At 37.7% G+C, this 27,124-nt stretch overlaps 1 pseudogene across 1 annotated transcript in view; it reads right to left on the minus strand.

Moving 5' to 3' along the window:
• Positions 1-248: 248 nt before the first annotated feature.
• LOC309801628 (ferritin light chain-like) overlaps positions 249-27,124 on the minus strand; it is a 43,680-nt pseudogene continuing 16,804 nt past the window's right edge. The window contains exon 2 of the transcript in view: positions 249-1,233. The product of the transcript in view is annotated as a ferritin light chain-like (transcript). The remainder of the gene's footprint in view (positions 1,234-27,124) is intronic.

The raw sequence follows: 27,124 nt of genomic DNA on the forward strand, positions 1-27,124 counted from the left end.
GCAGACCTCAGTTGCAAAAGCTTCTAGCCATACACATAGGGCAATACGTAAATGATACACCTTATTGCATTCACCCATTCACCCTCCCCTGTTCACGCTAATTGGAAATTTCCATCCATTTCAGAGAAGTAACACAACTATCAATCATTTTCCCTGGAGGAAGAAAATGGAATACACCTAGCAACAGAGCTCACGCACTAGTAGTCCATGTGTCTTAGATTTAATATCTGATGACTAGCTGCATTGAAGCCAAGAGGTGGTTCACAAAGTTGCTGCACATTAGAATCACCTGGGGAACTCTGAGACCTCCCCGTGCCCAGGCTCCTCCCTAGACCTACTGAATCAAAATCTCTGGGGCTGGGACCCAGACACCAATGTTTTTCTTCCAAGCTCTTTAGGTAATTCAAACGAGCAGCAAAGCTTGAGAACCAGCCCAATAATGGGAACAAACTTATTTCACACAGATAAAGTGGGGCAATTCATATGTTAAAAGAACGTGAATATATGTATATATTTCTTTTTTTCGCTTTATTCTGTTTGTATTTCAAATAGGCTTTTTTTTCCTTCTGCAAAAAGCGTTACTGTTTCCATTTGGTCCAAGGCTTGGGAGAGGGCTCCAGGGCGGTTACAAAGCTGCCTAGTGGCTGCAGAGCGGGGCTTCAGGCAGAAGCTCTGACGCCAGAGGGTCTCCTCAGACGCGGCTGGACTTCAGAGACTCCTGTTTGGCTCGAGGGTGAGCCTTTCAAAGAGATACTCGCCCAGCACAGCCTGCGGACCAGCCAGCCTGCGGAGGTTGGTCAGGTGGTCGCCCATCTTCTGGATGAGTTTCACCTGCTCCTCCAGGAAGCGGCTCTCCAAGAAGTCACAGAGCTCGGAGTCTGCACGGGCAGGACCCAGGGCGTGCAGATCCGATAGTGCCTGGTTCAGATTCTTCTCCCTAAGAATGGCGGCTTCCACAGCATCCTGGGTTTTACCCCACTCATCCTGAGAAATCTTCCGTGCATCCTGGAAGAGGGCGTGGCCGCAGCACTGGTTTTGCATTTTCAAGAGGCGCTGGGCGCCCTCACACTTCTCCTCAGCCAGTTGGCAAAAAATGTGGCCCATACTGTCCAGAGTCCCATTGTTGCTGTCGAAATAGATGCTCAGAGAGAGGTAAGTGTCCACAGATGCATGTTGAACAGGCGGTGGGCGGCGGCTTCCACCTCGGTGGAATAATTCTGATGAACCTGGGTACTCGTGGTTGATCAGTGATAAGGAGCTAAGCTCAAAAACTGGTGTTGGCCTGTCCTGGAGGCTGAGGATAGCTGAGTGTCTGATTCCAAAGGTTGCGAAAGGAAGAAAGGTTGGAGGGTGGTCGGGGGCTGGAGCAAGGAGCGTCCCTGGGTCTGTTCATTCCAAACACTGTTGAAGCAAAAGACAGATCTGCAGGACTGCCGAACACACTGCCTCAAATAGGCTTTGATATAAATGAACAAGAAGTCCAAGCAAGGACAAAACTTACCCTTCCTCCCACCAAAATAGCTGGTGATACTAGAATCTAGATCTGGGAAGGGATTCTTCCATTACTTTCTTAACATTCCAAGCCACTAGAGCAGTGGTTCTCAAAGTATGGTCACCTTGTAACCAAGCAGTACCCTATGGGGCCTTCCTAGGACAGACCCATCCCCCATATCCTCTATTGTAGTTTCTCTCTGAAGTACTCAGATAATAGTATCTCAGGCATATTTCTTGAGTTTTCAGATGCTAAAAACCACCACCCAATGGAAGAAATGAACTCTTTGATGATCATGAGCATGTAGCCCCCAGACCTTCTGGCACCTAAGGATGGATAATGTTACCTGCCTTGTGGCCTCAACATCAGCCAGTCAGAGGATTGTGCACGAGCTGATCACATGCCCTGGGATGTCCCTCCCTCACCTGGCCTTTAAAAATGCTTTGCTGAAATCCTTTGGAGATTTCAGGGGTTTTGGAACACGGACCACCCCTCTCCTTGCTTGATCCTGCAATAAACCTTTCTCTTCTCCAGACTCCAACCTTTAGGTTTGTTTGGCCTCACTGTGCTTCAGACACATGAACCTGCATTCGGTAACAACCTGACCAGCTTTACCAGCGTCCCCTGATAATGTGTCAGATATTCAAGTTTTAGGGCCCTATCCCAGCCCTATGGAATCAGCAACTCTAGAGGGGCTCAGTGATCTCTGTTATAACAGGCCCTCCATATGATTTTTATTCACCTTAAAGTTTGAAAATATCTGCATTGTCAGCTGGCCAAAGCGTCCACCAGCAGGTTAAGGGGAGTGACGCCTGGAAAAGATAGGGAGTAGCCAAGGCAAGTACAGCAGCATTTGCCGTGGTAGTAATGGAGAATGCCTTTTCTCCACTGGTTGGCACAGACTAGTATCTGGGAGCAGTGGCAGGGTTATTTAGGATGCTTTACAATTCATTGTAGAGTGACCGCTTTCCTGGTTTGCCAGGGACTTCCCCTGTGTGAATACTTAAAATCTCATCCTGGCAAACCCCTTAGCCCTGGATTTGAAAAACTTAGGGAATAACATGAAATTTAGGGGAAACATGATCTAGGATTTGGGCAAGTCACAAGTGCTAATTAAAGCTAAGCAAGTATGGACAACATCTAGCCTTCTTTACCCCTTTGTGGGAAGGTAAATCTGATTGGGTGAAAGGACTTATTGTTAAGAAATCTTTGTAGAAACATCCCCTTCTGCTTAGTCCGCTGGTTCTCAGTTCTGGGTAGACACTGGCATCGTCTGAGGAAATTTAAAGTTATTTTATTGGTCTAGGATGACCAACAGTCAGTGTGAGGGTTTTTAAAAAGTGCTTCAGATGATTCTAATATGCAGCCAAATTTAGGTGCCACTGCTTAAGCTTTTGAACCACTGCTACATATTTTCACCTCATCTTCCTATGAGAATATCCAACTGTAGTTGAGGTTTGTTTTTTTTTCTTTTTCTTTTTTTAACTGTCTTATTATAAGATTTACTGTCTTAAATAAGATTGAATGTACAGAAAATCCTGCTAGTCCATCTGGTATAGCTAGATACTTAGAATAATATCGTTAAGATATATACCATTTAAGTACTGTGACTGGCCTTTTAAAAATTAACATATGCATTGAATTAGTACAATCTCTTTTGAAGTTGTCATGTTGGGGAGCTATACCTGTAATCTGCTGCCATTGCTAAATATCTGGACAATTCTTATTAGGAATTGTTTTTAAACATCTTTAGGGATTAAAACCAAGAGTGCTGTATTATTTGTACTGGGACCACAAAAACCTCACAAAGTTTCCCCACTGTACCTTCTACCCCCATCTCTAACCCTTGGCAACTTCTAATCTGTTCTCCATCTCCACAGTTTTGTTATTTTAAGAATAATATGTAAACATAATCATGAATTACTTAATCTTCGGAGATTGGCTTTTAAAAATTTTTTCTTCAGCATCATTCCCTTGAAGTTCATTTTAATTTTTGCATATATTAATAATTTGTTCCTTTTCGTTGCTCCATAGTATTCTATCATAAGATTTTATCACAATTTGTTTCAACATTCATCCATTGAAAGACATTTGGGTAGTTGCCAGTTTTGGGCTATTATAAATAAAACTGCTCTCAACATTTATGTGTAAGTTTCTGTGGGAACTTAATTAAGTTTTTGTTTCTTTTGGATAAATGCTCAAGAGTACAATTACTGCGTTGTAGGGTGAATCTACTTTTAGGATTAAAAGAGACTGTCAAGCTGTTTCTCAGAGTGGCTAAACCATTTTATTTTCCCACCAGTGACGTGATATAACTTTTCTACGTACTCACCAGCATTTGATGTTGTCACTATAATTTTAGTTATTCTCTGATATCTCATTATGGTCTTAATTTGCATTTCCCTAATGCTAATGATGTTGAGCATCTTTTCATGTGCTTCTTTGCCATGTGTATATTCTCTTCCATGAAATGTCTGTTCCTGTCTTCTGCCTATTTTCTAGTTGGATTTTTTTAAGTTGTTTGGAGAGTTCTTTGTATATTATAGATACAAGTCATCTGTCTCATGTGGGATTTTCAAATATGTTTTCCCACTGTGTAATTTGAGTTTTCATCCACTTAAAAGGATCTTCTATGAAGCATTTTTAACTCATTTTGATGAGATCCAATTTATCAGTTTTTGCTTTTATTGATCATACTTTCGGTGTCAAGTCTAAGAATTATTCACCTAGTTCTAGATGCCAAAGATTTTCTCCTATTTCTTTTTCTAAAAATGTCCTGCTTTTACATTTAAGATTATGATCCAGTTTGATTTAATTTTTGTGTAAGGTGTGGAGGTTTAGGTTAAGGTTCATTTTTTGTTTGTTTTTGTCGAGGGATGTCCAACTGTTTCAGTACCATGTTTTGAAATGTCTACTCTTCCTTGATAGCTTTTGCACTGCTGCAAAACAGGTTAAATGTATTTATGTCAGTCTATTTCTGGGTTCTCTATTCCATTCCATTGATCTATGTATCTGCCCTCCAAAATTACTGCGAAGTCTTGAAATTGGGTGGATTAATTCCTCCCATTTTAATCTTCCTTTACAAATTGTTTTAGCTATTCTTCAGCCTCTTCTTACCATACAAATCTTAGAAAAAGCTTGTCTATATCCGCAAAAACCTTGAGGGCATTTTAAGAGTAATTGTGTTAAGCCTCTTAACTTGGGGAGAATTGACATCTTTATTATGTTGTGTTTTCTAATCCATGAACAAGGTATGTCTCCCTATTTGTTTGGGACTTTAAAATTTTTCTTCATCAGCATTTTGTAATTTTCAGTATAGAGGTCCTATAAATGTCTTATTGGGCTTGTATTTAAGTATTTATTTAGGTCAGTTGTAAATGGCATCACATATTTTAATTTAAGCTTCTACACATTTGTTATTAATATATAATGTGATAAAACTGTGTTGATCTTGTACTCTAAAACATTTACAAACTAATATTATTTCTCAAGCTTTTTGTGGATTCCTTGGTATTTTCTCCATTTAGATTATCATCTCCTCTTCAGACACAGACAGTTTTACCTTTCCTTAGGCAATATAATAGGATATATTACTCTTCAACATTCAGTAGGATATATTCCTTCCTATTCAACATAGTAGGACTAGTCCTTTTATCTTTTAAATGAACTTTTTAAAACTTTAACATTTAAATTTATGTATTTATTTATTTTTGCTTATTTTCTTACTAGAACCTCCAGTAATATATTTAATAAAAGTGGTGAGAGCAGATATCCGTGCCTTGTTTCTGATCTTACAGAGAAAGCATTCAGTCTTTCACAGTTAAATATAATCTCGGTATAGGTTGTTTGTAGATCATCTTTATGAGTTTCAGTATGTTCCTTTTCTATTCCTAGTTTGCTTGGAGTTCTTTTTTCTTCTTTTTTTACAATCATGAATGGGATTGGATTTTGTCAAGTGCTTTCTCTGCCTTATTGGATAGGATCACATGACTTTTCCCTTTAATCTATTGGATATGGTGGATAACATTGTTTGATTTTCAAATATTTAACCAACTTCGCATAACTAGAATAAATGCCACTTGGTCATGGTATATTATTCTTTTTATATATTTCTGGATTTAATTTGCTAATATTTGGCAGAGGATTTTTACAGCCAATTTCATAAAAAATATTGGTCTGTAGTTTTCTTCTTTCTATACTATCCCTGTCCGGTTTTGGTATCAAGGTAATACTGGCTTCATAAATTTAATTAGGAACTGCTCCTTCTACTTCTATTTCTTATCAAATCATGTAAAATTGGTGTTAATTCTTTATGTCTTGGGTAAAAGTGAAACATCTAAGCCTGAATATTCCTTTTGGGAGTTTTTAAATGAAAAATCAGTGTTTCTAATGGTTACAGGAAAATTGAGATTATCTATTTCATCTTGGCTGAGTTTTGGTAGTTTTGAGTGTAGAAGCATTGGCCCATTTCATCTACATTTTTGAATTTATAATGTAGACTTGTTCATAAGAAGTAGTCCCTCATTAACCTGCAGGATATGTCATGGTATCCCTGGTTGCATTTCTGATATCTGTGATTTGTGCCATCCATCTTTTTATCTTTATCAGTCTTGCTAGATCTTTATTGATTAGATTGTTTATTTCCAAGAACCAGACTTTTGTTTCATTGATTTTTCCCCCCTATTTTCCTGTTTTCAGTTTCATGGATTTCTATTTCATCTTTATTATTTCCTTCTTTCTGCTTGTTTAGTGTTTTTTCCTCTTCCTTTTTTACTGTTGTAATATAGAAAATTAGATTATTGCTTTGAAATACTTTCTTTCCCAATTTAGTGCTATAAACTTCCCTTTCAGCATTGCTTTCACTTCATTCTGCAAACTTTGATCTGTTATATCTCCATTTTCTTTTATTCTATGCATTAAAAAATATTTCCTTGCTGCTGTCTTTTTTACCCATGAGTTATTTGGAATTGTGATGTTTAGTTTTCACATGATTGAAGATTTTCCTGTTGTCTTTCTGTTATTGATTTCTAGTCTGATTCCATTATGGCTAGAGAACATACTCTATGGTTTTAATTCTTTTAAATCTGCTAATTTTTTATGAATATATAAATGAAAGAAATAAGAAAACCTCTGAGTCTTAGCATCCAACACTTAGGCACATTACGATTTAAATCTGCTAAGGTTCTTTTTATTGCCCAGTATATAGTATATGAGTGAATATTCCATGGACACTTGAATATGTATTCTGCTGTTACTGAGTGTGTTCTTTAAATGTCAGTTATATCCTATTGATTGATGATGTTTTCATTTCTTCCATATTCTTGCTGATTTTTCTCTCTGGTAGTTCTATAAATTGCTGTGCTGAAGTCTCAAATAATAATTGTGGATTTAAAATTTTCTCCTTTTACTACTTTTTCAGTGTTTGCTTCATGTATTTTGAAGTTCTGTTGTTTGGTGCACACACATTTAGTATCAATAGGTCATCTAGGTGGATTATTCCTGTTATCTTTATGTAATGACCCTGTTTGCCCCTAATAATTTCCTTTGCTCTGAAGTCTACTTTATCTGATATTAATATAGCCATTCCTACTTTTTCTGATTAACGTTCACATGATATATCATTATCTTCCTTTTACTTTGAACTCCCTATATCATGATGTTTAAAGTAAACTTCTTATAGACAGTATATAGTTGGATCATGCTTGTGAATTTTTAATCTACTCTTCCAATCTCTGTCTTTGACTTGGTTATTTAGATCATTTACAGTTAATGTAATTATTGCTATGTTAAAGATTAGGTCTACCATTTTATTTTTTGTTTTGTCTTTTACCTTAGTTTCTCAATCCTGTGTTTCTCTTATTTTGGGTTACTTAAACATTTTTTAATAAGTCCATTTTAATTTAATTTATTTATAATCATTTGTGTATACTGTTTGTATAGTTTTCTTAGTGGTTGCTTTTGGCATCACAGTATACATATGTAACTTACCATAGCCTACTGGAATCAGTGTTTTATTACTTCAAGTGAAGTTCCAAAATTTTACTTCCATTTAGTCTCTTAATATTCCCCAGTTTTAAAGTATGATTTTCTGTAGTATTTCCTTTCTCTACATTGAGAACCACATCAGATGGTGTCATAATATTTGCTTTGACCATCGGATAGTATTTAAGAAACTCATGAGGCTAATGATAGTCTCTTATATATACCCCATTTGTTTTCACCCATTCCATTGTTCCCCTTTTCTTTCTGAAGTTCCCAGTCTTCTGTTATTGTTTTTTTTTTATGTTTTCATAACATTAGGTGATATCTGGGCTTTCCAGTGCCATTGGATATGAGTTTCAGGAAACACTGAGTCTGGCTCACTTAATGCTGCTGAGTTGGAGGGTTTGTATATGTTGGGTCTGTTGGTGCAGCAGGTGCTAGCAGATTAGACTAATGTTGATGGGACTAGTGCCACAGGAGGATGGGTTCCCATTCAGGCTATGCTGCTGCTACAGTAGATCGAGTCCCCCTCTACCCCAAGTGTGGGGCAGTGACCTGCTGCTGTCACTGCTTTGTATTAGGCTGCGTTTGCCTCAGGTGTGTGGTGGGATCCCTTGGAAGCTGCTGCTGCTGTCAATCACAAGGTTAAATTCATTTCAGAAATACTTAAGTATAAATATATAGCCTGGCTCCTATAGGACCCCTGTAATAGTTTTTTATTGCTTTCATACAAATTACCACAAATATAGTGACTCAAAACAATGTCAATTGATTACCTTACAAGTCTGACATTGGTCTCAATTGAGTAAAGTAAAAGTGTTGGCAGGATCGACAGATGAATGGATAAAGATGTGGCACATATATACAATGGAATATTACTTAGCCATAAAAAGAAATGAAATTGAGTTATTTGTAGTGAGGTGGATTGACCTAGAGACTGTCATACAGAGTGAAGTAAGTCAGAAAGAGAAAAACAAATACCGTATGCTAACACAGATATATGGAATCTGAAAAAAAAGAAAAAATGGTTATGAAGAACCTAGGGGGCAGGGCAGGAATAAAGATGCAGCCATAGAGAGTGGACTTGTGGACACAGGGAGGGGGAAGGGTAATCTGGGATGAAGTGAGAGAGTGGCATGGACATATATACACTACCAAATGTAAAATAGATAGCTAGTGGGAAGCAGCCGCAAAGCACAGGGAGATCAGCTCTGTGCTTTGTGTCCACATACAGGGTTGCGATCGGGAATGGAGGGTGGTAGGGAGATGCAAGAGGGAGGAGATATGGGGATATATGTATATGTATAGCTGATTCACTTTGTTATGAAGCAGAAACTAACACACCATTGTAAATCAGTTATACTCCAATATAGATGGTTAAAAAAGAAAAAAAAAAGTGTTGGCAGAGCTACATTCTTTTCTGGAGGCTCTTAGGGGTGTTTCTGTTCCCTGGACTTTATCCGCTTCCAGCGGTCACTTGTAGTCCTTGACTCAGAGTCCCCTTTCTCCACCTACAAAACCCAAAATGTTGAATCTCTCTGATTCTGCTTCTATTAGGACATGTCTCTCTTTCTCTTTCTACAGTTGGGAATTGTTTTCTACTTTTAAGGACTCATGCAATTAGATTTGTCCCATGAGGTAATCCAGGATAATCTTTCTATCTCAAGGTCTATAACTTCAGTCATATCTGCAAAGTTCTCTTCACCATGTAAGGTAACATATTAATAGGTTCTAGGGATTAGGGTGAGGGCATTTTTAGGAGCCATTATGCTCCCTACCACACCCTCAACAAGTGACCTTGAGAAAATTACTGAGATTTTTAAAGCCTTACTTTCCTCAAACATAAAATGGAAAGAAAGCTAACTAGTTAACATCATGAATGTGAAACAGTATATATGAAATCAACTAATTCAAAAAATAAGATTTCTTCTTTTTCTTTATGATTTACATGATTCTCAGAGTTCAGTTACTTGAAGATTTACTTTTTTTTAAACAGAACTAAGGAATTTCAGGGTTCAGGTGCTGTAAGATTGTCTGAATTATCTGAGTAACAATTAGCTAAGCACAGGTGTAAAGCATTTGGTTTACTCCCTGGTTTTCTTTATCTTCTCATCCCAGTAAATGCATATCCCTTTTCTAGCTCCAGCCAGTAGAGTCAGAGCTTGTTTTACTGTTTAACTAAAGTTGAATTTAAATTCTCTCTACATCTCCAGATTCTCAGCCCTGGTTGCATATTATAATCACCTGGGGAGATTTCAAGAACTACTGATGCCAAATTTCTACCTATCATGGATATTTGAGGAGGGACCTGGAATGAAATGCTCTAGCTTATGGTTTTTGGAACCAAATCATAGTCTACACTGAGCCAAATTATTTGCGAGATCACCTCTAAAAAGGAATTTATCTGTGGTAACTAATGCTCTTCCATTGTCAGTATGCTTGATTTGTCCCTCTTTGGGGGAAAAAAAGAGGGGGAAAAACACCCCAGCAGTTGTGCTCCCTGAATTATAACCTGATGCTGTGGAATTAGTGTTGGCTTAGAGTGCACATCTTCGGATACCCATTCTCTCTCCTGCTTCCTTGCATGAACTTATATCCTTGGGCAGTGTTTCATCCACCACTCTCTTTTGCTTCTAATCTTAGCAAGTAAAGTCTCCCCTTAATGAAATAGCATTTCATGAGGCTTACTGGGAGCATAGGTCTGTTCCAGGCCTATCCTATGTTAGCTAAAGCAGATATAAGTGATGTATTTTTGGCATTCATCCTTGTGGGTTGGAAAGAGAAGACAGAATTTTATCCTTTGGGTGTCATCTGACTGGACAAATGGGCTCTTTCCCTCTGCTGCCTACCATGTAAAAACCTGAGGGTGTTACCTCTAGAAGGTATCTTCTAGTTATCAAAATAGTTCAGATAAGTCAAATTTCTCAGTAAAAGATCACAAAACTATGTCTTAGGTGGTTAATTTTCTATGTCAATTTGTCTGGGCCACCATGCCCGGTTATTTGGTCAGATATTATTCTGGATATTTCTGTGATGGTGTTTTCGTGTTTTTTACAATTTTTATTTATTTATTTATTTATTTATTTATTTATTTATTGATATTTTTGGCTGCGTTGGGTCTTCGTTGTCAGACGTGGGCTTTTTCTACTTGCAGCAAGCGAGGGCTACTCTTTGTTGTGGTGTGCAGGCTTCTCATTGCGGTGGCTTCTCTTGTTGCAGAGCATGGGCTCTAGGCGCACGGGCTCAGTAGCTGTGGTGCACGGGCTTATTTGCTCCATGGCACATGCGATCTTCCCAGACCAGGGCTCAAACCTGTGTCCCCTGCATTTGCAGGCAGATTCTTAAGCACTGTGCCACCAGGGTAGTCTCTGTCATGGTGTTTTTGGATGAAATTCATATTTAAATTGGTGTTGGACTTTGAGTACAGCAGATTATCCTCCATAGTATGGGTGCGCCTCATCCAATCAGTTGAAGCTCTTAATAAAACAAAGACTGACCTCCCTGTCGCAAAAAGGAATTCTGCCAGAAGACTTACAGAAATTGAACTGCAACTCTTCCTAGAGTCTCTAGACAGCCTAACCTGCAGATTTTGAATTGACCAAGCCTCTATTATTGTGTGAACCAATTGTTTAAAATCTCTCTCTCTCTTTCTCTATCTTTATATAGATATGGATATAGATCTAGGTATCAATATTGATATCTAGATCTAGATCTATCAATATATATGGGCACATTGTATACACATGCTGTTGGTTCTGTTTTTCTGGAGAAGCTTGACTAATATAGTGGCCCATATAAATAAAAGGATGAACCCAAGTTCACCCAGGTAGAAAGTAGTACAATGAGAACTGGAACTTAAGGCCTCATGACTCATTCAGCTGTGAACACTGACCCAGAACTGGGGTCCGCAAACTCTGGCCCACTGATCAGATCTCGCTTGACTCCTGGTTTTGTACATAACATTTTGCTTGAACACAGCCACACCCATTCATTAACATATGGTGCATGGCTGTTTCTGTGCTACAGCAGCAGATAGGCAGTTGCAACGGAGAGGTATGGTACACAAAATCCAAAATATTTACTATCTGACCCTTTACAGAAAAGATCTGCTGACCCTTGCTCTAGGATGCCATCTGATTTCTGATAACACAGAGGAGAATAATTCATGCACATTGGGGTTGATTGTTAATCTCCTGTCCTCCTTAGGTCAAAGATCTCTTAAATGCTCACCCTTGCAATAGCCAGCTTGGGGAGCATTGTCTGAGGATGCAGAAATATTTCTTGCCAGGTCTTTCCAATCCACACTGCTCCCTGACTATGGTTCTTAAAACCTATTTTTTAAAAAATATTTTATTGGAATATAGTTGATTTACAGTGTTGTGTTAATTTCACGTGTACAGCAAAGTGAATCCGTTATACATATACATATATCCACTTTTATTTTTTTAGAGTGATTTCCAAATAGCCCATTACAGAGTATTGAGTGGAGTTCCCTGTGCTAATAAGAAGAACAGGTTCTTATTAGTTATCTATTTTATGTATAGCAATGTGTATATTTCAGCCCCAATCTCCCAATTTAGCCTCCCCACCACAATACCCTGGTAACCCTAAGTTTGTTTTCTACATCCTTGCCTCTACTTCTAAAACCTGTCTATTTTAACCAACTACCACTCATTGCTTACTGTCTCTGGCTTCATGTACTTCATAATAAATCTACCTCTTGTTCAATCCTGGATGACATGTTCCAAGGACTGAGATAATATCTTCTTCTACATAACTTGTCCTTGATATTGTCTAACTTGGGGTCTTTATCTATGTCCCAAAGAAGACAGTCACACTCTGTCTTCTAGTACTACTAATAATACCACATTTTATGGCATGAATTTGACCCAATGCACTGAACTATCCCTTTATAAACTGTATGCAACCTGTCACTGGGTTTTAGCACCGGGATAGAGCTCAAATTAGTGTTCATATTTAAACAAATCTACTTGACCAGAAACTTTTTGTCTCACCATTTATTTTATTACACAAGTAACTTCTCTCTTTGCATCTATGATGTAAATATTTTTAATTTCCTAAATTATCTGAAAAATTATTTAGAGCTTCCATTTCAGTAGGCATTGGAATTGCTGTGTTATGACTATTTCATTATTTTATTTCCAAATGTTAAATTAGGCTTCAAGCTTTGGCCAAGAGTAGACAGGAAAGGGTTTTAAAAGAAATGAAGAATGGGAAAGACTTCTGATGCAACGGAGACTTAATAAAGATTTGCTTTTGAATCAAGAATTTATAATAAAGGTTTGATTTTGAATCAATAAGTTAGGTCATTGCAAAATAGCTCCCTGGTAAAATTCCATTCTTTTGTAATCATTAAGTACAGAAATTAACCATCAAAATATGCAGTGATCTTTTTCATTTTCTAAAAACAAACATATCTAGATGAGAGGAGAATTCATTTCATAACTCAGGCTCTGGACTTACGACTCCAAGTCCTGTTTTCTTTCAACCATGCCTACTAAGTTTCTGTCTAACTTCTTGAGCATGAGGTAATGGCTTCAGCTTTCATCTCCTTACTCAGTATATAGCTTGGTGACTAAGAGTAAGGGATCTAAACCTTGAGAACTTGGGTTCAAATCTTGACTCTAAAATTTACTTGTTGAGTACTCTTGAGCATGTTATCTGTTTCTGCCTCAGTTTTCTCATCTATAATATAGAGATAACATTACTTCTCTCAGCGAGTTGCTATGAGGGTTAAAAGAGAAAATTCATACAATGCAAGAATTTATCAGTTCTTGGAATACAATAAATACTGAAAAGAAATGTTAGCCATTATCAAGGGCCCCTCATTTTATGGATAATATAGATTAGTTTATATAGGTCTAATATTTACATATACATAAATATTTTGTACCTATATTTGTGTATACGTTCTTCTTAGAAATTGAGCAGTCAACATTCACATCTAAAAGTATGTGCTCCAGGGAGATCAGCTCGGTGCTTTGTGACCGCCTGGAGGGGTGGGATAGGGAGGGAGGGAGGGAGACGCAAAAGGGAGGGGATATGGGAACATATGTATATGTATAACTGATTAAATTTGTTTTAAAGCAAAAAAATAAATAAATAAATAAAAGTATGTGCTCTGTGAAATGTAGATCTCCTGTGTACAGACACAGTGCTGTAGTTATCTATTGCTACATAATAAAGAAGTCCAAACTTAGTGGTGAAATAAACAAAAATTGTAATATGTGCCCAGATTCTGTGGGTCAGCAATTCAAACAGTACACAGAGGAGATGGCTTGTCTCTACTCTGTGACTGATGTCTGAAACCTCAGCTCATGAGGATTCAAATGGCTGGGGCTGCAATCATCTAGATAATTTTAATTTACATGTCTGGCCCTTGAGATGGGATGACTTGAAGACTGGGCCCAACAAGGACTGTTGCCTGGAGTGCCTATAGATGTCTGCCCATGTGGCTTGGACTTCTCATAACGTGGTAGTTAGGATTCAAGATAGAGTATCCCAAGAATGAGTGTTCAGGGTTGAAGCATTCCAGGAGAATCATGCAAAAGCTGCATGACCTTTTATGACCTAGTCTTAGATGTTACATAGCATCACTTTATACTATTGCAGGCGTTGGAGACCTTTTTCCATAAAGTGTCAGACGGTCAATATTTTAGGCTTTACACGCCATACAGTCTCTTTTGAAACTACTTAGCTCCGCTGCTGTGATGTGAAAACAGACACAAACAATACATATACTAAGGAACATAGCTGTGTTCCAATCAAGCTTCATTTATAAAAGCCGGTAGAGGCCTAGATTTGGCCCACCAGCCATAATTTACTGACCCCTGCTCTATTGTTTGAGGCCACGGAAAGCCTGCCCAAATTCAAGGGGAAATGCCCACATCTGGATGTGAAGAATGGCAACGAATCTGAGACCCTGTATTAAAACCACTACATATGGGATACTTAGAAGAAGATCTGTCTGCATACCTTGTTTCTCCCATGTATGGTGGATATGAGGTATTGGCACATGTTACATCTCTGTAAGCCTGGGTCAAGGTCAAAGTTGAAATCTGAACTCAATGACCTTGATTTCTGGAAGAATTGGTAACTCTACTTATGATATCCTTACACTCCTTACCCATATAAATACACCACAAAAGATAGATTTCAAGTTAACAGTTGCTTTATGGCAGATTTTTATTATGTCTCCATTGACTGAATTATTCCATTTTGGTTAGAAACATGAGTTTTGTTTCTTTCCTAAAGAGATCTGCAACTTTTCAGATGCGGCATTTCATTCTAATGAGAGGATGATGTAGGTTTTTCTAAACGGAAAAAGCAGGGCAGGCTGAGTTCACTCAGATCATACCAATGCTTACAGGAATAACCGAAACTGGAACACAGGCTTCCAGGTTTTCCCGTCCTGTGCTCTTTCCGGTAGGTGCCATTGTCTGCTGGGCCTGGCAGTAATAAGTTTTGACCTTTACCTCTCTACACTCTTGTGAAGTGGTTTTGGGCTTTGTTAGCTTTCTTATGAGTTTGTACTAAATTGTGTCCATAAAGTAGGCTGAATTCCTCAGGGAAGGATGATAGCTGTTACTGTGTTATTACTGCAAATGTTGTGTTGGTTACTTTTTTTTCTTTTCTTTTGTCCAGTTGTATCCTGAACTTAAAAGTTATATTATCTGAAATGAACGATGTGCCTCTGGTGGAAAACACTAATTTAAGGGATGAAAATTCCTGATGATTGCTTCAGTCAACCCTTAATACACACTGAGCTTCATTAGTAAACAGACAACTCTCAGACCTTTCCCTTGGAAGAGGTCGCATAATCAGGCTTTGTGTTGATTTTGCATTCTGTTCGTTAGACACAGAACAAAGTAGAATGATTGGCTGGTACAGGGAAAGCAGAAAGAACTTTCTTCTATTTTGGTGATGCATCCCATAATAAGGGTTGAAAATGAGACTGGAGGTAAAAACGTGAAACTCAGAAGAGCAAAGGAGAGAGGATATTGTTTCTTTGAAAATATTCTTTCAGTGTTGGCCCAGATGAAATATGAAGCTGAGGAAATTTTTTTTAAGTGATGATTTTTGTGTTAACAATGTGAGTGTGGAATTAGTAAGAATCAGAAAGCAAGCATCCTTTTCCACCAAGGACTTGGGAGCAAGTGAAACCATAAATACTCCCGGTTCTTGGAAACCCTTTTGGAGCAGTAATCAGAGAAGGGTAAAGGCAAAGCCTCAGAGCAGAGGTGTTCAGAGCAAAGGGATAGGAGGAGAACAAAAGGAGAGTGGATATTTTTAGAGCTGTCATTTTGAAATGTACCTGCTTCTGATTCAGTGCTGCTTTGCTACTGTGTTGATCCCGTGGAAATCCTCAAAGCAGGAGCAGCCCTATTTTAAAATAATAAGGTTAGAGCAAGTGACTTGAATCCAGGTCTCTTTAGCTCAAGAGCACAGAGGAGAGTGTGAGGAAAGAGTGAGGCCACAAGGAATTGTTCACTGGGTACATTTTCCCCAAACCTCACTAACTGGGAGAAACTGACCACTGGATTATGTGGCTTGAAGGAAAGCAAAAATGTTGAAAGCAAAGAGTGTGGAGCTTGTTTAGAAAGCAAGCTCTATCATTTGGTCACCTGCTGATGATAATAGCATCGGCTGAGTCCTGACCATTTACAATGAAGGCACTTCTGTAGGTCATAAGTTCCAGGAGGGCCAGAACTGAGTATGTCTGTTTCAGCATTTAGCATGGTTTAGCATCTTAGAGCCCGGTACATTATTGGCATATAGTAGACTTAAAAATGAATATTTGTGGATTGTCTGAATGAGTGGATGGATGTGTGTGATTCATATCCTATTTGCAGGTCCTATGCCCTACAGTGGATTTTCTGTGTCAGATTGTGAAAGTATTTATGACGGGGATTGGCATTGTTCCCTATTTTATGGATAAACATTACACATGAAAGGACTTTACATTGACATCCCAAAAACCTCATAGGAATTACTTAACAAAAAAATAAACTTGGATTCTGTATAATTTCTAATTTATAAGCTGGCCAGGACACTGGTATTTCTGCCAGTCCTCTGGTAGTTCCGATGATGTCCCCATGATGACCCAGGCATAATCAGAATGGCTTTAGGATTTGGGAGCCAAAATGTTCCTCAGTATTTACTGCTTTGCTAGTCCATTTAAGAAAATGGACTATGGATAAAATAGCTTCAGACACAATATGGCATTTTATGATTTAGCATGAACTTTGAGAAATATAGAGGTTATCTGAAGCCTGCAGTGGTAAAGTTCCCTCTGTTATCGAAGTTATTGTCTTTAAACAAAGATTCTACATCAGTATTTATATATATATAGATAGATATATTTTATGATATTCAGGTTAATTTCCTATTCTCTCTAAGGAAGTAATTGGTTGGTTGGTATGAGAGATAGTGTGGCTTCCAAAAGTGAAAAGTATTATTTTGTTGTAATTTCTGGCTACCTAAGGATGGGAGAGGCTCAGGACACTGCAGTCAGTATATTATGTGGAGCAGGTTATATTGTGGTTTATTTATGACCTTTTACATGTTTATTTTCTATTCAAGTTTGTGTGCTCCTTTTTGAGTTATGGTAGATAAGTGTTCTGTAACTTTGGAATACTTGGAGTTATATATATATATATATATATATATATATATATATATATATATGGCATATATATATATATATATATATTATCATAGTAGTTAAAGCCGTGGACAGTGTACTAGTCTACCTAGGTTCAAATTCTGGCTTTACCCTATGACTTCCCTGTGGCTTCCTCTGCTCACCTATTTAAAAGGAGTATAATAAGACTGCTGTGGTGAGTTATATACTAAGTGCTATTTAAGCATTTGCTATAATGATTATGTATACTCGAAGGCAAGGAACTTGCCCCTTGATTGTCTCTGTATTCCTAGTGCTTAAGAATTCCTAGTGCTTTCCTAGTGCATTGTCTTAGGATAGAGATAGCTCAGTATAGTTCTTCTCACTATAGAGTACTGTTACGTTGAAAGTCTTTGCTTGTGTACTAATAATCTATGACATATCTGCTGAGGACAAGGAAATTAATAGTTTTAAAACTGCAATGGATAACAAAAGATTGTATGATGTAATGCCTTTATTATGTAATTATAAAACTAACAAATGATCATGGTAGAAAATTTGAAAAACTCCTAGACAAAATAGAGATCAATAAAATTTAGAGTAGCGTTCAGAGTGTAGAGTTGTCCATGAATATTAGTGCTTTCACATTTTCCAGGACCTTAAGTAGACTCTGCTTCTTAAGAGTCTATTCATGATATTTTATTTTAATGATGTTTTCATCATGGGGACACACACACACACACACAGAAATCTGTTAAAAAAAAGACATGTAAATCACTGATGTTTCAGATAGCCACATGAAATAAAGTGAGAAAGGTCAACAAGCTGAAAGAATGTGGAGTAGCATCTCCTTAATTGCTTACATAATTCTGATAATTACCTCTCTGTGGATAATGTAATTAATGGGGAATCTAAGTCAAGAAAAATGTATGAACTTCAAGCCAAGTATTTCTTTCCACAAAAGTTTAATTTCCACGGCCGTGCTTCCTTATTACCTGACAGGGTAAGTGTATTGCATGGCAAAGGATCTTCCCGAAGGAGGGTGCTTCCCACACTGATCGTCATAAGTGACTTCGGAATTACTGTTGCTATATTACCAAAATCTTAAACTAGGGTATTTTTGACAAATGCGGTCCTTAGTTAATTTTTAGAGCTACAAACTGTCAGATGGCTCTGCAATAACAATTGTCTGGCTGTTCTTCAGGGTGATCACAATATGGTAATGACCTTGAGGTACCACTAAAAAGCAGGAAGGTGTGAGTCTTCCTTTGGTTCCAGAGTGAAATGCGAGTTGGAGTTGGAGTTGGAAAAGAGGCCGACAACCAAGTGATAGAGAAGGAAATGTGAGGTCATTAATGAAAACCAGGTTTAAGTTAAGGTGAAGAGGCATGAGGAAATGGTCAGCTGTTACAGTATTACAAAGATCATGAAGAAGCATATCCATGAATGTGGTTTGTATTGCAATCTGCTGAAAAAGAGACAAATATCCTGGCCTGGCCTTCATGGAGATTATTTTTATTGATTCTGATAATAGATTATTGTTGAAAAGGGCCTCCTATAAATTATAACCATGCAAAGGCAGCAAGATAACTTGTTTTTTCTTTATGTATGTGTTTCTCATTCCTACTCACTTCTCTCTTAGGGGAAGAGAAAATCACAAAACACAAAAATGTCAAATCTCAGCTATTCATTTTCAAACTAATTTTTTTTCCAAATTCCAAAGGAGGCAATAGGTTAACTGTTAAGATTTGTAAGGCTCAAAAAACTAGATTTTTACAAAGTGTAGCCAAATTTTGTTTCATAAATAGTAGCTTTGGAAAGAATATGTGATGATGCAAAATTGGAAAAAGCTGGTTTTTCTTCCGTAAATGACTTCACCGTGTGGGAGAAGAGGCAGAGAAGAAATCAAAGTAATTAAACATGGGGTGAGTTTTTCTGATAGGGGACTCTAGTGCTTTAAAATAGACTAGATAATCCTCGAGATAATCTGAGGGTAGAACAGACCAGTGCCTCATTTCCAATCTGGTACCCTGAAAGAAAACAGTGTATTTCCTTTGAGGTCTTGAGAGGTTTTTCTTCTTCTTTGTTTTGTTTTTGGTTCATTTTGTAATCAACTTTATTAAGGTATCATTTACACACAATAAAATGCAGACATTTTTAGTCAACGGTTCAATGACTTTTAATTAATGTACACATTTGTATAACAACCACCCCCATTAAGATCGATAACAATTCTAAAACCCTAGAAAGTTTACTCCTAGGCTTTTGCAAAAGTATCCCCATCTCCCACCCCAAGGAAACCACAGATCTGATTTTTATCTTTAGAGATGAATTTTGCCCAGTTTAGAATTTCATGTAAGTTGAATAATACAGTAGGTGCCCTTTTGATCTGGCTTCACTTGCTCAGCATATGGTTTTTGAGATTCATTCATGTTGGGATGTTTTAAACCAGGACTTTAGTCTGGGTGGCTGATGTTGTCTGAAGGCACCTTATAGGTACATCTGAGTCTCTGGCATTGTCACTGTCTGTTCTTGGCTCAGTATTTTCAACTTTACTAAGAAACACAAGGTTGAAGTAAGGAAGATCATTGTCAGTATAATGGAGGTGAAGTGGGTTCTGTTATATAATATTCTCAGCATAAATTGACCTGCTTGGAATCATTGTGTTGATAATCGACAAGGATACTCTTCCTCCAAAAACCTTGATACTATAAAACTTCTAAAGGACGCTGTCCTAGGACTCTTTTAGTTTTCATTTTTTGGGGAACATTTCTGGAAAATTGAAATGCTCACAACCTGAAAGAAGCAATTATTCACCTGAAGGCTAACTCTGCTAAAGTTGAGTTGTCCGACCTTTACATGCTGATAGAACCCAAATAGCCTTGCAAAACAATGCTCTTATTGGATATAAGCATATAGATTGTTTAAGATGGACGTGTATATGCAGTAAAGTGAAAAAACAAAGAATCTTTGAGATTTCCTTGCTGTTTTTTTTTTATTTTTTCACTTACGCTTCTATATCATACGCTAATAGTTTAGGGTAACCTCAGGTTAGTTTTAGGTCCACTCTTTACGTAAATGTTGATGTACTCCATACCCACCTTTTTTCTACCTTCCTTCTTTTCTTCCATCTTTCCTTTCTAACTTCTTATAATCCATTATACTTAATCCTGCATTTGTTGAGGTGGCAATTACTGTAGGAAAATTGAAAGCAGTGTGAAATTTTGCTGTTCAGAATGCATGTTGACCAAATCCTATATTGATAAAAGGTCTGAATTTACCCACAGTAACCGTTTCTCAGCCTCTCTGAATAAAGGCCATAGAAACTGGGCTCTATATAATATCCTGACAGGTATGTAGAATTCATAGCAATTGCCCTCAAAGAGCTTACCTAGCGTAGATGCATATGAATGCATTTAATGATTGCTTTATTGGCAGCAGTGCCAACACACACAGTCTATTTTGTTTTATATGATTATCATTACCTGTTGTTTACTACTGTATACATTGCTAATGGTGTGGTTTCTATGGCTTGTGAATTTCACGGCCCAATATTTTGTAATTTATTGCACACTTCAGTGTAGAAGATGGAGACTCCATAAATTTCCGTGTGCTCTTTGGCCCTTTGGAATGCATTACACTGAGATCAGGCAAAGTAATAAATTTATTTCAAATGTGCGTAATAGCTAAACATCAATTAGGACTTGATGGGAAATATTTCTTCTTCCAGCAACATAACAGTTTTTAAAGACTAAGCCATTGAATGTGGAGTTCCTGAACATGGGACTCAGTTCACTGGGATCCCTCCTTAGAAAAATAAAGGGAAACTTGAATTGGATATGTGTGGCTTATTCAAGTAGTAACTAATCAGCTACATCTTTGTTAACTTAATTTGTCACAATGGTTTGGTATTTTATTAACTCCCTTCCCCTTCTTCCCCTGACTCTCACGAGAATGGATCATGAGTATCTTAAAACATACTAAGTCATCTTCCATCCCTGTTAATCTAACTACAAAAACACACTTTCCTTATCTAATGTAACATACTGTCTTTTAGAGTAGCTGTGGTTTTAATTCTCTACAAAATTAAAACCAGCAAAGAGAAACATTTTCAAGGAGCCACCACATTGTAGAGCTTTAGAAAGAAGACTTTAGAATTAAGGGCAACTATATCATTTTATAGCTAAAGCACCTGAGACCTAAAGTAGGAAGGTAACCATCGAGGTCAGGGAAAGGGGTTGAAGATCAGGTTTCAAGCTGAGAAAGAGTCTACAGGGACTCAATCTGAGCAGGTCAAAAACTGAAATGAGACCACGAATGTTCTGGGAAGGGTGGCACCTGGCCTCGAGGGTGGGATTCAAACAGGGAGTGGGCCTGGGGGAACTGAGCTTCTGCAGTAGGCAGAGAAGGCCACCTCATCTGTGGAAAGTGCCACTGACATCATGGAGTTGAGGGGAAAGAGCAGTGAATTCCAGTCCCCCTGAGAAAGCAGGCCGATCTGATTAACTCTGAATTTAGGCTTATTTCAGATACTTCTAATTTTTTGTGTGTGTGTGTGGTATGCAGGCCTCTCACTGTTGTGGCCTCTCCCGTTGCAGAGCACAGGCTCGGACACGCAGGCCCAGGGCCATGGCTCATGGGCCCAGCCACTCCACGGCATGTGGGATCTTCCTGGACCGGGGCACGAAAAAGTGTCCCCTGCATCGGCAGGCAGACTCTCAACCACTGCACCACGAGGGAAGCCTAGATGTGTAGTTCTTTAAAAATATTTTTAACATTTTTCCAGCTACATGTAGAATATAACTTAGCATAAAAACAGTATGGGTTTTATTTTAAGTAGTTTAACATTTTGACATCCTCATAATGAAATTGAATCCAGACGGTTTCTCTCCATGATCTCTTGAAATAGTCCTTGATCATCCACAGTATTTCCCATCATCACAAAGGTGGTACCAAGGGCAGAGAACTCCAACATTATTAAAGTTTCATAAAGCAAAGTCAATTTTAAGAATATAATGTCCCCTAACTGATAAAGGTCTTGACAGATAATTTCAAGGGAAGCATAAATTATTTTCTGTTTGTCAGAGGGCAAAATTATTTAGGTTGACTTAATGAATGGTAGAGTTTTTGAGTGGAGAGTGTTCTTAAAATATTATGTAGATCTGTACTGTCAACAGATGCTAGCCACGTGGCATTATTTATATGGAAACAAATTTTAAAATAAGGTTAAAAATTCAGTTCCTCAGTTGCATTTGCCATATTTCAAAGATGTTTATTAGCTCCATGTAACTATTGAATACTGCTTTGCATAGTACAGATATAGAATATTTTCATTATCACCAAAAATTCTATTGAGCAATACTAAAATTATACCCAGATATTCACAGAGAAGGCAACCAAGTCTCAAGGAAATAATATAACTTCCCCAAGGTCACACAGCTATGTTTTTAAAGAAAAGCAAAATGACACAAAGGAAATAGTAACAGAGGCATTAAAGAAACCCAGTGAGTTTCTGGAGCAGTCAAAGTAGGGTTTAAAAGTGCACACTTAGCTGTTAGCAGGGTTGAAGCTCTTGATGGTTAGTAAGATCTACCTGCCTGAATTTGGACATTAGCATTTTATGCAATGAATTAAAAGCAAAAAATCATTTCAACGAATGCCTTCCAGCCCCATATTTTTAGCCACTGCCGTGCTTCCAGATTATGATTATCACTTTCATATACAGGGCACCACTGTGAAATGTGATGGTTTATCTGACCCCAGAGAAATCAGGAAATCTTGTGGGGGTTATGGCTCTATTTGAAAAGGTTGATTTTTAAATGCATCATGCAGACTGGCCCTGTTTTAAAAGGGATTCCTGCCATCAAATAATCAAAATGTAAACCTCTTCTCAGCTTGCAAAAGTCAAAGATAGCCCCTGCATCTTTATTATTTCCTTGAAATCCAAATATTATTTTTCCTTTCTCTAACTTGTTTTCCTCACAGTGTGATCAACTATTGCCAAGGAAGGAAAGGTGAGATTTATCAATCAAAGTTTGCTAAAGGCCCCCTAGGTAATTGAACCTTCAGGAGAAACAATCCTCATGTATTCTTTTTCTGTTGTTTCAATAGCTTTGTAAAGATTCATTTCAGTATGTTTGGTTCTGTAGCAGAGGTTCTGTGAAGTGCTTGTCGTCCTCAGAGGTCCAGAAAGCGTGCGAGTCTGTGGGTAAAGAAGGGTAAGGAGAGAGAGGGAAGGAGGATAGAGAGAGGCTCAGGGCTGAGATAAGGACAGTGATCTACAGCCTCCTGGGGGTGAGGCTGGGGTGCACAGACACCCACGACTAATCTAGACAGAAACTGAGTAATCAAGGGGACGACCACTGTGAGGTCATGTGGTCACCTCTCCTTCTAGAAATAAACATTGCCTTCAGTAAGTCTCCTCCCACCCCAGAAGAGAATTAGGAAGGTCTGGAGAGGGGGCTTATTGGCAGAAATGGAAAAAGCAGGTTGAAGGGATTAGCCTGGAGCAGAGAGACCAAGAAACCCAAGCCAGTAGGTGGAAGGCAGACTTTTCATGGAAGTCTCCAAGCCCAAGTCAAGTTCTGGGACCACCAAGTACAAGTCAAAGAGTGCTCATTTAGCCCCTTTGGGTCCCCATGGGAGTGGAGGAAGACTGGACAGAGAGGGAGAATTGGAGGTACAGTATATACTAAGGGAGTTAACTCCTGAAAATTCTCCCAGTAGCTTCAGATCTGCTCAAGAATCCTTCATGCCCTGCTGGTTTGCAGTGAGTGGCTCACAGCTTCAAGGCCTCCTCTGCCAGATGGAGAACTATTTCAAACATCCTGCCTCTATTTTGGACTGTAGCAATGCAGACAGGAAACCTGACCCCATTTTCAGGTTCTAAAGAGAAATTCTAAGTACCTGAAAGACTGAGGAACATGGTGGCTTTTATTTAAGATGGGGAGCTAGAGAGCACATACCTGGACTTGGGCCTGCAGCAGCACCAAATTGCACCAAGAGTTCCCTTTATTTTCTCTCGCATCTCTGTTTCTCCTTTTCTCTCTGCTGGATTAGCCACGGGGACTCCAAGTTCTTCATTATGTGGTCCTGGTACCAAGATTCTCCTGGGAATTATAAAGCTATTCACCTTCTACATCGAGCACTTCTTATTTTTTCCCCAGCAAAGTTAAGTCATCCTTAAGAGGAGTCAGGGTGCTAGCTCTTAAATATATTTCAGTCATCCCTTTGTACATTAAATGCTCTTTCTTGGAGACTGCTCCTGACGTGGCGTTCACCGTGCTCTCAGCTGGCCTCCTGAAGTTCTGCCCTGCCTTCCCCACCAGGTACAGTTCAGGAGCTGCCTACCTCAGGGTGATAGGTTATCTTCTAGTTGCTTTATTCCTTTCCCTTTTACATTTGGAAAATATAATTTGAATACATAAACTTCTCTGTGGCCACAGCTTTATTTGCAACCCACAGGTTTGGTTATGGCATATTTTCATTATCATTCAATTAATAAAATTCTAATTCCCATTGTGACTTTATCTTTGACTTACATAATGATCAGAAGTATGTTTTTAATATCCAATTATTTGGTAAAATATTGGTTATATATTTTTAAATTTCTTCCTTATTCGGAGTCTTGTTTTATAACCGGAATATAGTCAATTATATAAACGTGCCATGTGCACCTAAAATTTTCTGCATAATATATATATTCCATCATTGTTGTTGCAGTGTTTTATGTAAATTTAGGCCAAAGTTTTTAATGTTGGTATTCAGATCTTCTCTAATCTGCTGATTTGTTGTTGTGGTTCTATGTTACTGATCTAGGTAATTTAGATTTTTCTATTTCTACTTAGTTTTTTTGGAATTTCCCTTCATCTATTGCATTGAAGTTTAGATTTATAATATATTGCTTGTAAAGTAACAGTGGGTTTTATTATCCTGCCTTATCGCCAGTGATACTTTTTGCTTTCAAATTTATGTTAACATTAAAAAATCTTCTTCAATTTTACTTATTGTTGTTAGGACATAATTTTTGAATCCTTTAATTTTCAATCTGACTCTTGTCTCTTGTAGGTGGCATAGAATTACGTTTTTTGTTTTAATAATCCTTGTCCTTTAATTTGAGTATTTACAGTTAAGGTATTTTCTTGTAGACCGTTTACTCCTCGTTTACTCTCTGTCCCACCTTGTTATGTTCCTTTTGCTCTTCTTTCTTCCTTTTAGATTTCTTCAAATTCCATTTTCCCTTGTGTTAGCTTGTTATTTTTACATAAGTAGCAGTTACACATGTACCATGACTTATTAGCTCTTTTACTGCTTCTCAAGCAATGCTGAGATCTTAAATATCTTTTACTACTTTTTCTCTTCCATTTGTTTTAATGCATTTTAATTTTTGATATATTTTATTATTACTTTTTTGTGCTGTTAGATTTTATTTAGGTTTATCCACTTATTTATTCCTTCTGTTATACATAATTCTTTATAAAGTCCTTATTTTCATCTATGATAATCTTCCTTCAGCCTGCGGGTCTCCCTGTATAATTTAATTCAGTCAGTTCTGATGAGAACATATTTTCTAAATTTTGTTTGTCTGCAAATTTCCTTATTTCATCTTTCCTTCCAAACAACATTTTCTCTGCCTCTAGAATTCCCAACGGGCAGTTCTTTTCTTTAGCACTTAAAAATGTTATTCCATTATTTTCTAGTATCCAGTCAGTTTCATTGAGAAGAAAGCTGTAGTCTTAATCCTATTGTTCCTTTGAAAGTAATCTCTCTCTTTTTCGTGGGGCAGCTTTTAAGATGTCATGTTTTTCTTTGCTATTCATGAATTGTACTCTGGTGATCTCAGGTGTGGTTTTCTTTGGATTTGTTCTTGTTGCATTTTTTAATGCTTATTGAATTTATGGCTCCATATATTCTTTTTAGTTTTAGAGAACTCTCAGCTGTTAATATTTCTGAAATATTGTTTTCATCCCAATCTCTCCTTTTTTCCTTGGACTCCAGTTTACACATATGATAAAAAATATTTACTGTGGCCCATGTGTCTCAAATGTGCTTTTGTCTACTTTTTATTCTTTTCGTTTCCCATGCCTTAGTCTTAATATTGTTACTACTCTATCTTCCAGTTCACTTACCTCTCTTTACCTGTGTCCAATCCAGTACCGAGTTTTAAATTTCGTATAGTTTTTAATTCTATCAGTTCAACTTCAATCAGTTTATAGTTTCTTGTCGTCAAGTTAAGTTCTCCACCTTGTCATCTATTTTCTTGAACTTGATAATATTTACCAAAATATGTATGAACTTTAATGTTTAGGTCATCTATGATTCTGATTCTGTTTTGTTTTTTATTCTAATTCTCCTTTTCTTGGTAGTCTTGGTGGCTCTTCAGCGAATACCAGACTTGGGATATGACAAGTTGTATAGAATCTGAATGACATTACAGTTGCCCTTTGAACAACCTGGGTTTGAACTGCACAGATGCACTTATACATGGATTTTTTTTCAATAAGTAATACAGTACTACATGATGTGTGGTTGGTTGAATCCTCAGATTCAGAACCACAGATAAGAAGGGCCGACCATAAAGTTATATGTGGATTTTTGACTGCACAGGGAGTCAGTGTCTCTAACCCCTACATTGTTCAAGGGTCAACTGTATTTTCTTGAGGAGAGAATTTCCTATTCTTAGGTAGGGAGCAGAGGGGAAGATCACCTCAGTCACTGGACCAACTTCATACTCATTTTCCTTCTTTATAAGGTTCAATGTAGATGTTGCCTCAACCTTCCTAACACACACACACACACACACACACAAACACAGACACACACACACACACATGTAGAGATTTCAATGTCCTAATTCATATCATTAGTTTACCATTGGGCCACAAATCTTTCATAGGTTCTGAACCCCAATTTTGTCTCTTCAGCATTATGAACCAACTAAGTCTTTGCTTTGACTTCAGTTAGCTTTTGTTTGACTTCTTAGCATCTTGCCTTGTCTACCTATTATA

This window comes from Mesoplodon mirus, assembly GCF_964341445.2.
Source record: "Mesoplodon mirus genome assembly, contig: SUPER_3_unloc_10, whole genome shotgun sequence".
In the NCBI taxonomy this organism is placed as follows: Eukaryota; Metazoa; Chordata; class Mammalia; order Artiodactyla; family Ziphiidae; genus Mesoplodon; species Mesoplodon mirus.